Below are 10,947 nucleotides of genomic sequence, written 5' to 3' on the forward strand. Positions count from 1 at the left end.
GTTGCTGAGGCTCCAGGGTCCATGTCCAGAGTCCGAATGTGGGTTCGGTGTGGGGACCAGGCTTGATAAAAGTGCTGGGCCCGATGGGAACAGCACCAGCTTGCGCCAGTATGCCTAAAACAACATGATGAAAAAAATATAACTAATATATATATAATAAACAGTCTAAATATATGGCAGTAAAATTTAAGCAGTGGGTAAAGAGTTTAGGTGAGATATTTCAGATATAATATACTGAGATATTTACATACCAAATTCTCTTAATAACTTGAGTGGGAGAATCTGAAAAAAATTGATGTATCCACAGGCCTGCACTGGACATTTACTGGTCTGTAACATTAAAAAACCACTGTCAGTTGGCACGCAACCTATAGATTACATGGTATGGCTTTATGTCTTTTCTATACATACCCTCTGGTGAGGAGCAGGTCTATCCCCAGCTGCAGAGGGCCACATACCTCTAGAGAAGTACAGAAAAGATCAACTCATATCTACAAGAGCAACTCAAAATTCGCTTCCAGGACTTTCACATCATGCAGCATCGCATAGACCTTTTTGCAGACCCTCTGAGCTTCTCAATAAAAAGGAAATTAAGTAAAATGATGTAAAATGTGTGAGTGTGGATCAGCAATCTGGTCCGGCCCCCTTGGTATAAAGGAGAAAAATGCTGGCTCTCATCATTATATAAGTTGCCCATTCCTGTTTTAATGTTATTATATTTTACGACTGTGTATTAATTAGTCAGTATGATGAAATTAACAGGAAATATGCAGAGTTACAAGTGTGAGGAATTTCTTATGTACTCTACAGCATTTTCTTTAAAGGATTATTTATTATAAAGCAGGTTCTTCATGGAGTTAAGTATTAGATTCTTCTCTCTACGTCTTATTGATTTATGTACCTGTGGTACAGAGTGCAGCAATCTGATCCGTTGGTGTCTGAGCACCGATGCAGAAGACAGAACCAGTCTGGAGCAAATAGAGCTTCACCACTGGTTTAACTTACCAGGTACTTATCAGGAGACAGGGACCACTGCACTAACCTCCATCTGAAAATTTAAATACATCTGAACTTTTGTACAGAATTATAATCCATGCATTTGATTTCAAATGAATTTTATTTTTCTCTTTATTTAATTTTCTCATTATTTCATTATTTTTGTGGTTCATTAAATAAACAATAAACTAAAACAGAGTGTGCATTACATTGGTTTTTTTTCATGTCATAGGTGAGAGCAAAATGAGAGCATTAATATTGCTTCTGGAAGAAATTACTTGACATATCAGTCCCAAATATTTGTTAGGAACAGCAGTCCAAAATATTACATACATTTGGGTTTAATTATATATATAATATATTAATTAAACCCAAATGTATGTGATATATATCACATACATTTGGGTTCAATTAATATATTATTAGTAATTTCAGTATTATGGTAATTTCTTACAGAAGCAATATTAATGCTCTCATTTTTGTAAAAGCCTGCTCTATCTGTCTTAGAAAATTGGGAGTTTTATTTTGAAGGGTATTGCATCCTTCAGAGTGATAATGATTGCAGCAGTAATGAAAGGTTGTACGCGCTGATTGTTTTGGTTCTTCATGGTTTCTAAGGTTTAAAGGCATGAGGTCTGTATATATTTCTTTATCGTTAGTTAATGGGGTCGAGTTTAGACAAGACTTTTAATGCGTATCTTTATACATTGTCCAGCTCTTACGGTGATTTCTGAAGTTATAAAGGATATTTCCACGGTGTTGAATGTACAATAAAGCTTTCAGAAACGTCAGTAAAAGTTTCGGCCATCATTCGGACAGGGTCCGCTACAGTAAGAGCTTCATCTTCGCTGGTTCAGATGCTCGCTGCACGTGCTGACTCACGGTTTCACCGTGACGATGGTCAATGGACTGCAGGACTTCGGAATCGGCGTGATGGTCTACGGAGCTGAGACACGAACAAGAATCTGAAAGCCTGCTCCAGACGGGAACAGAAGGTACAAAAGAAAAGGATATAAAAGGTACAGTTAAACGTAAAGATAAAAATACATCGGAACTTCAGTGTCATGCACAAGACAGTACAGAGCTCCCTCGACGTTCAGAACATGATCATAAGCCTAAGAAGAAAATACTTGCTTATTAGAAAGATGATTGCTCTAAGAAAGAGAAAAGGTTAACCACTTTTTATGAGCAATGGAAGATCTCGTAAAGTAGGACAGGACTTAAAAACAGACATATCTGATAAGCAGCTTGCTGAAATTGCTGACTCTCTTGAGGACAAAAAGAAGTGTATCATGAAAATCTTCAGTGACATAAGGGTATATGTTACACCTGCTGCTATCGTCAAAATTGTGTTAGAAAGAATGACAGCTGTAGATGGCGAGTTTGATGCAGAAAGAGAAAGGGGCCTGTTACGTTTTAATCAACACGCTGGAGAGCCTGAATGTCTTTTTAGCCACTTCACTTTACTTGTTTTTTATTTTGCACGTGGGCACACAACATGTCTCTTAGCACAACTTACCGTTCACCCTCTGAACTGTCCGGACACACACACACACACACACACACACACTTTCAGAACCAAAATTACATGTGATCATTCATAACATCACATCTTACCCCCTTTAAAAGTAAAGCACTATCTCTTTGGGAATCTTTACTTCTATTAACTAACTCTTATGTTAAAAGTTATTAAACAACAACTTTTTTTAACTAACAGTAATTGCAGTTAAACAGTGAGATATTACAAGTAACCGTTATCTTTTTCAACTACCCAGTCCTTGAAATATTTAACAAATTTCAATAAGCCTTTCAGGAAATCTTAACAGGTTGTCTTGATTTGCAAGACATTGCAGGAGAGACAGTAATCCCTTTTGTCATAGTTGAGTTTGCAAAATCCACAGGACTGACATCATGTTTGTTCACTAGTGGAAACATCAGACAGTCCTTGGTCATTTGGTTGCTAATCAACCTCTTGAACTGCCACTTGTTGTCTCAGTTCCAGATCTCATATGAATGCGGAAACAATTCTCTTTCCACTTTGCCTTGTTGTGTCCAGTGTGCCTGTTGCATAGTTTAGGATACAAACTTCTTTTCGTAGTGCCATTTTTGCCTGTGTTTGTGTATCTGTTTTGTGGCTTTGATTTTGCTTGCTCCTGTAGACTTTAACAGGTCCTCATGGCTAGGTAAATGGGTGCATATCCGTCAACCCATCAGCGTTTGGCCAGGGGACAACCCATTTTGCAATTGTGCACTCCTGTAAATCATCAAACTCCTGTGGAAGTCTGCTTTTTCGTCTTTTCGTCTTTTTCGTATTTTTTTCATGAGACCCTTCACAATCTTTACAGAACTCTCTGCCAGCTCATTGGACTTAGGGTGGTTTGGGCTTGAAGTAGTGTGCTGAAATCCCCACTCTTTAGTGAAAGAACTAAACTCCCTGCTGGTAAACTGAGGACCATTATCAGAAAACATCTCACAGGGAACTCCATGTCTAGCAAAGACTGTCTTTAGGAAACCAATGACAGCTTGGCTGGATGTCACCTGAAGTGTTGCAACCTCTGGATAGTTAGAGAAATAGTCAGTAACTACAATATGGCTCTTACCATTGCATTGAAAAAAATCTGACCTTTTGGTATGGACAATCAGACACAGGATGAGGCATGAGTGGCTCTACTTATTGCTTAGACTTACATGTGAGACATATTTCACATGAGGCTGTGGTCTGACTGATGTCATGGTTTATCCTTGGCCAGTACATGACCTCATGGGCTCTGCTTTTATATTTCTCCTCTCCTAAATGCCCCTCTTTTTTTTTTTTGCAGCATTTCTTTTCGCACTGATGCTGGGATGACAAACTTCTTTCCTTTTCCGTAGATGATGTCATTCACTACTGAAAGTTCAGCTTTGCAGGTCCAGTAATCTTGGATTTGCTTTGGACAATCAGTTTTATTTTCTGGCCAGCCTTTCAGTATGAACTCTCTAAGCTCTTTCAATGCTCAGTGGCTGGATGGAACCTTAGGTCAACATATGCTTGTATGTCTGCACTTTTCTCATCTTCAGAATTTTCATGCTTGTCTACAGCCCGAGAGAGTGTCTGCTTCAAACATGAATTTTTCTGGGGTGTAGATCATTTTGACGTCATATTTCATACAGGGCTGAAACGATTCCTCGAGTAATTTGAATACAATAAAATCATCGAGGCAAATTTGTTGCCTCGAAGCTTCGTTTAGTCCATTTACTGTAACTACACACACAGAAGCTTCAGGCCAAAGAAAACGGCAGAAAGTTTTCAAAGTTTGGGATCATTTCAAACTAAAACAGACAGAAAACTCTGTACAGTGTGATTACTGTAAGACTGAACTATTTAAGACTGTAAATCAGTATGGTGGCTAGTTATGATGTCCCTAATTTAGCTAAGTTTTGTGAAAGTCTAAGCATCATTCATTTTGATAGCCTCACTCTCTCTCTGTCACACACACACACACCAGTATGTAGAGAGACATTTAAGAGGGTTTATTCTCCAAATAACTCTAATTTCATGTTACAGAAAAATGTGTTAAGAAATGTGATGTGTATGAACTCTTGTTCTTGTTCCAAGTTTCCTTCCTGTCCACTAATTTTTACCTCTTACAAAAACCACAAAGTCTTCCAGGAAGACAGTAAATGCTTATGTCCTGCTTGGGCTGTAGTTAGAGTGAAACGTCCAAGTTAAGTTGCACAACATAAATGCAATGTTTAGGTATTATTGTTATTATTATTATTATTATTATTATTGTTGTTGTTGTTATTATTATTATTATTGTTTTAGGTTGTACAATTTTTACCTTCTTTTGAAGTAAAGTTTTTTTATTTATATATTTGTATTTGCATTTTGAATGTCACTTAAATGCATTAAATGGGTTTAGATTTTATATTTTTCAAAATAGGAAACAACTTAGTTGTTCATTTTAAGAGAACTGTCTTATTTTCTTTACATATTTAGTATTCCTCTTTAATAAAGAAAAAGTACTTCTTACCCGATTACTCGATTAATCGATGGAATAATCGGTAGAACATTCGATTACTAATATAATCGATAGCCTAATTTCATATATATATCACTATGCCATGTTATGAAGCATCTGCTGAGATTTTAGTGCTCTTGTGTGGGTCATAATATCTGAGCACTGGCTCTTCTTTAATGATGTGTTTCAGGTTTTGAAAGCATGCCTCCTGCTTGTGAGACCACACCCACTCATTCTTTTGTTCTAGCAGACATCTGAGTGGAGCAGAACGTGTTGATAGCTGGGGAATGAATTTGGCCAGGTATGTGACCATTCCAAGGAATCTTCTCGCTTCCTCTGTACTTTGTGGCATGTTGTCTATTGCTGATGTTTTTTTTAGGTCTGGCCTAATGCCTTCTTCAGACCGGACATCTCCAACGAAAGTTAAGCTCTTAACTGCAAACTCACACTTCTCTTTGTTCAATTTTCGATTGGACTGTCCTGTTAGCTCCAGAACCTGCTTCAGTCATGCATCATGTTCCTGCTGGTTGGAACCCCACACAATTATGTCATCCATCATAGTCTATACACCTGGTAGATGCTCAAAGATCATGTGAATAGTTTTGTGGTAAACTTCTAGTGCTGAGTGAATGTCATAAGGGAGACGGAGAAAACAATATCTGCCTTCAGGTGTATTGACGGTGCACAGTTTTTAACTTGCCTCATCAAGTTTCATTTGCCAAACCCCAGATGATGCATCCAGCTTGCAGAACCACTTTGATCCAGTGAACTGAGACATGATTTCTTCTCTGGTTGGCAGTTTAAAATGTTCACGTTTTATGGCCCTGTTGAGATGTCTTGGGTCAAGATATATTCTCAAAGCTCCATTTTTCTTGAGCACAATAACAAGTGAGCTCACCCAGTCTGTTGGTTCATCAACTGTCTTTATAACCTTTAGCTTCTCCATGTCAGCTAATTCGTCTTTAAGTTTTCCTCTCAAAGCAAATGGAACATTTCTGCATGCATGTACAACTGGTGTTATTGTGTCATCAACACTTATTTTATCCTTCCCAGGCAGACATCCTAGTCCTTCAAAAACATCTTCATACTCCTGCATGAATGAGGTTTCATTTGTTTCAATCTGTGATGCCACTACAAACACCTTCCTTTTTTTAAAAAATTTTTTTAGCACGTGCTCAGTCCTAAAATTGGCTGGACATTCTTTTCCACAATCAGCATCTGTGACTTTACCTGCTGTCCCTTGTGTTTAAGAGTCACCAAGCAGCTCCCTTTGACAGGGACATTGTCACCAGTGTATCCTGTTACTTTCGTTTTCACTGGATGTATTTTGATTTTGAGGGTTTTGTAGTCAGAATTAGACAAGAGATTGACTTGTGCTGCAGTATCTAATTTGAAGCCAATTTTTACGTTTACGGTCAGTGGTACAATCCATTCAGCTTTGTCTGTTGTGCTAGTCTGTACAGAATCAACAAAGAATTTGTCAGGCTGCTTCAACTGAGACCATTATTAGGAGTCCCACAAACTATTTTGTCCCTCACAAGTGAGTCTCTTAAACCTCCAAATTCACAAGTCTTACTCAGTCGAAAGAAAAACTTGTTCCTATCAAAAGTGACATTCTTACTTGGCACGAAGTATTCCTCAAAGTTTGCCATTAGAACAGTCAGTTAGATTTGCGCCATTGAGTTGAAGCTATTACAAATGTCCAGTGCATCTTCACCTATTACATGCAAAAACATGGATGCCTTTAGCTTTTCATCGCCTCTCCCTGCACCGCTAGCTGCTAGATAGATGTTGAATCTTTGCTTGAAACGTTTCCAGTTATCAGTGTAGGAGCAGCATAGGTAATGGTGGATTTAAGCTCTCCATGACGGGAAAAAAAACAAGACTGTGAGTCAGGCCTTCTCGTTCAACATCAGTGCATGACCTCACAAAAGCACTTCTACAGGAATGGTCAAAAATTCCCATGAACACACTCCTAAACCTTGTGGAAAGCCTTCCCAGAAGAGTTGAAGCTGTTATAGCTGCAATGGGCAGGCCAGCTCCATATTAAACACTACAGACTAAGAATGGGATGTCATTAAATTTCATGGACCTAAAATTTCGCTAAATTTTCTCGATTTTTATCTTAAATCCAGTCCAATATTATAACTTTTTATAGTATCTTTATTAGCCGATAGTATCCCATAATATTCTCATTTCAAATGCTTTTTATATCATTAGTTATATTTGTTTTCCAGAACACCCGCTTATAGCCGGTTAGCCCATTAGCACGCTAAACCGTTAGCCCGGCTACCACAAGTTGGCTTATGTTTTTCACACCAATTATCTCTGTTGTACTACTGCTCTTAAACACTATGTCGGTTGTGGGTCTGCCTTTGAGTGCAGGTGAGGATTCATTCGAGCTGCACTCTGTGGACTTGGAGCTGGAGGCCATGGAGAAGCAGATCCACAACCTATAGATGAAGCTAGCCCAGCTGTGAGAGCGGAACGCCGCGCTGGAATCATCCCGGATTGACGCTCACCTGTCCCAGGTAAATCTGTGGCGTGCAACAAACACTCCCACAACCTCAACTCCGTGTTCTTCTCTGCCCAGGCCCAACGCACCAAGGACGCGGCCCACCCAGGTTTCCTTCACTCTGGTGCCTGGGTACCACGCAGCCTGGATGCAGCAGCAGCGGAAGACACGAGCCAAGCCCTGGGCGAGGACCTCTCCCCCTCCCCACCCGTTTTCGAGATCTCAACCTGCAACCACTTCGCTCCCCTTTGCGAGACGGAGTGCGATGTGGTGATCATCGGAGACTCCACACATCCGTGCTACTGCGGCTAAAGGTAAGGTGCGCACTCGCTGTTTTCCTGGTACTCGTGTTGTTGATGTCACTGCACAGGTACCCGCAATCCTGAATAAGAACATCGGAGCTGTGGTCCTCCATGCTGGCATGAACGACATCAGGCTGAGGCAGACGGAGATCCTGAAGAAGGACTTCAGGAGCCGATTCCGACTAAAAAAGGTCAGGGATAAAACACCTGCACCATGGTATAATAGTCATACTCACGCCCTCAAGAGAGCAACCCGTAACCTCGAGCGAAAGTGGAGAAAAACCAAATTAGAAGTTTTTAGTATTGCGTTTAAAGACTATTTAAGACTTTGTCCAGATATAGACAGGCTCTAAAAGCTGCTAGGGCTGAGCATCTGAGCAAGTATTTCTGAGAGAGTATTTCATCACAGTTTAGTAGTGAGACTAAATGAATTTATTTTATGACTTTATGAATTTCTTCACTGAAACAATTGATAGTATCAGGAACAAAATATTGGATGTTCAACCTTTGACAGCATCCGGTTGTCTAGACCAGCCTAAAGCTCCACATTTAAAGCTACAATGCTTTACCAGTATAGGGCAGGAAGAGCTATTTAAACTTATCACCACAGCTAAATCAACAACATGTTTGTTAGATCCAATTCCAACTAGATTGCTGAAAGAAGTGATACATGCAGCTGGAGAGCCTCTTCTCAATATTATTAATTCCTCGTTATATCTGGGTCATGTCCCAAAATCTCTCAAGTTAGCAGTTATTCAGGCTCTTCTTAAGAAACCTAAACTAGACCCTAATGAACTATCAAATTACAACCTTCCATTTATATCAAAAATTTTAGAAAAAGTGGTGTCAGCTCAATTATGCAATTATGCTTACAGGAAAACAATATCCTTGAAGAATTTCAGTCAGGTTTCAGGCCTCATCAGAGTACAGAAACTGCACTAGTTAAAATCCCAAATGACTTGCTTTAGCTTTGGACCAAGGCTGCATCTCCATATTAGTCCTGCTTGATCTTAGTGCTGCGTTCAACACTATAGATCATAACATTCTCGTAGATCGCTTACAAAATCACATAGGTTTGCAGGGACAGGCATTAAAATGGTTTAGATCCTACCTGTCTGATCGATCACACTGGTCCCACAAGGATCAGTTTTAGGACCTCCTGCTTTTCTTGGTATACATGCTTCCAATGGGTAACATCATTAGAAGGCATGGGATTAGTTTCCATTGTTATGCCGATGATACCCAGTTATATATCTCATCAAAACCAGATGAGATATCTAATTTGTCTAGATTAACGGAGTGTGTTTAAAGATATTAAAGATTGGATGACCGATAATTTTCTATTACTAAATTCTGATAAGACAGAGATATTACTTATTAGTCCAAAAACCAGTACACAAAAGCTCTCACAATTCAGCTTGCATTTAGAAGGATGTACTATTACTACTAGCTCAACAGTGAAAGACCTGGGCGTAATATTAGACAGCAACTTGTCCTTTGAAAATCATATTTCCAATATTACAAAAACAGCGTTCTTCCATCTTAGAAATATTGCCAAGCTTAGGCACCTTTTATCTGTATCTGATGCAGAAAAGCTGGTTCATGCATTCATGACCTCCAGACTGGACTATTGTAATGCATTACTAGGTGGTTGTCCTGCATCTTCAATAAACAAGCTACAGTTAGTCCAAAATGCAGCCGCCAGAGTTCTTACCAGGTCAAGAAAACATGATCATATAACTCCAATATTATCATCCCTGCACTGGCTACCTGTTAAGTTTAGAATTGACTATAAACTAGCACTACTTACGTTCAAGGCTCTAAATGGTTTAGCTCCCACTTATCTGGCCAGTCTTCTAACACGTTACAATCCACCACGCTCTTTAAGATCACAAAACTCTGGACTTCTGGTAGTTCCCAGAACATCAAAGTCTGGGGGTAGAGGGTTTTCGTATTTAGCTGCTAAACTTTGGAATAGCCTTCCTGACGGTGTTCGGGGCTCAGACACAGTCTACCAGTTCAAACGTAGACTAAAGACTTATCTCTTTAGTCTGGCATACATTTAATACATCCCATAACCTTGTACTCCAGTACATCTGATTAAATGCACATTATCATCTAGTGCTGCTAATATTATGAACAGCAGCGACTCTAATTCCTTTCCACTTGTTTCCTTTCTTCTAGCCATCCCGAGGCATACAGAGATTGTGCCAGCTCCAGTGGCATCCAGAGATGGACCAGCTCCAGCCGGGTTCTGCTTTGTGAGGATTCGGGTATTCAAAGCAACACTGCCAACCTTATGTGGACGACAACAACCTCCTTATTATTTTACATAACATTCTACACATGCTGTATCTGCATCACACAATTGACTATACATAAATGCACAAAGGACATTGTTCATATCACACTCTCTGGTGTTTACAATAATTTATAATCACACTCTCCACTGTCACGCAAATGAGGATGGGTTCCCTTTTGAGTCTGGTTCCTCTCAAGGTTTCTTCCTCATACCATCTAAGGGACTTTTTCCTTGCCACAGTCACCTCAGGCTTGCTCACTTGAGATAACATCTAGGACTGTTTGCCTGTTTATATGTTTGTTGTTTCTTATGTAAAGCTGCTTTGATGGAACGCTCTTTGTTAAAAGTGCTATAAAAATAAAATTGAATTGATTTGAATGTGCATGTAAAGGCAGACGTCCCAAAACTTTTGGCTATAAAGTCTATATTACTATTTGCACATACTGAACACTTGTAAATAAATTACAGTGTTTTCTCTAAGTCAACCTTTAGGGACATAATAATCACATTGGACGAAGGCGTATTTGGAAGGAGAACTGCTGGATGCAGGAGGATTTGGCTGTGTGTTTGCTGGACTACGCAAAGAAGACGGATTGCCAGTAAGTCTTTCCATTTCTGTTTTTACTCTAGCCTTTGACCAGTTTTCTACATAATCAGAAGTAAAGTTGATCAGTGCCACTAATGGACAAAAGGTAAGCAATCACGTCTTAACAAATTTTAATCTTCTAAACTTCATTTGCACTCAAATTAGAGAAAAACATTATAACAATATTAAAACTGAACTCAGGAATGGCAGTGTTCACTAGTAGGCACTAGTAGTTCCTTTTGAAG

At 39.3% G+C, this 10,947-nt stretch overlaps 1 long non-coding RNA gene across 2 annotated transcripts; it reads left to right on the forward strand.

Moving 5' to 3' along the window:
* Positions 1-1,561: 1,561 nt before the first annotated feature.
* Positions 1,562-10,572, forward strand: LOC131342288 (uncharacterized). Of its 2 annotated transcripts, none has more exons than XR_009203017.1 (5): positions 1,562-1,629; positions 1,816-2,015; positions 5,188-5,298; positions 7,383-8,005; positions 9,999-10,572. It is a non-coding gene; the product is annotated as an uncharacterized LOC131342288 (long non-coding RNA). The 2 variants fall into 2 exon arrangements; XR_009203018.1 differs by having other exon boundaries at positions 1,816-1,991.
* Positions 10,573-10,947: the final 375 nt, after the last annotated feature.

The sequence above is a fragment of the Hemibagrus wyckioides genome, linkage group LG21, assembly GCF_019097595.1.
Source record: "Hemibagrus wyckioides isolate EC202008001 linkage group LG21, SWU_Hwy_1.0, whole genome shotgun sequence".
NCBI classification, from domain to species: Eukaryota; Metazoa; Chordata; class Actinopteri; order Siluriformes; family Bagridae; genus Hemibagrus; species Hemibagrus wyckioides.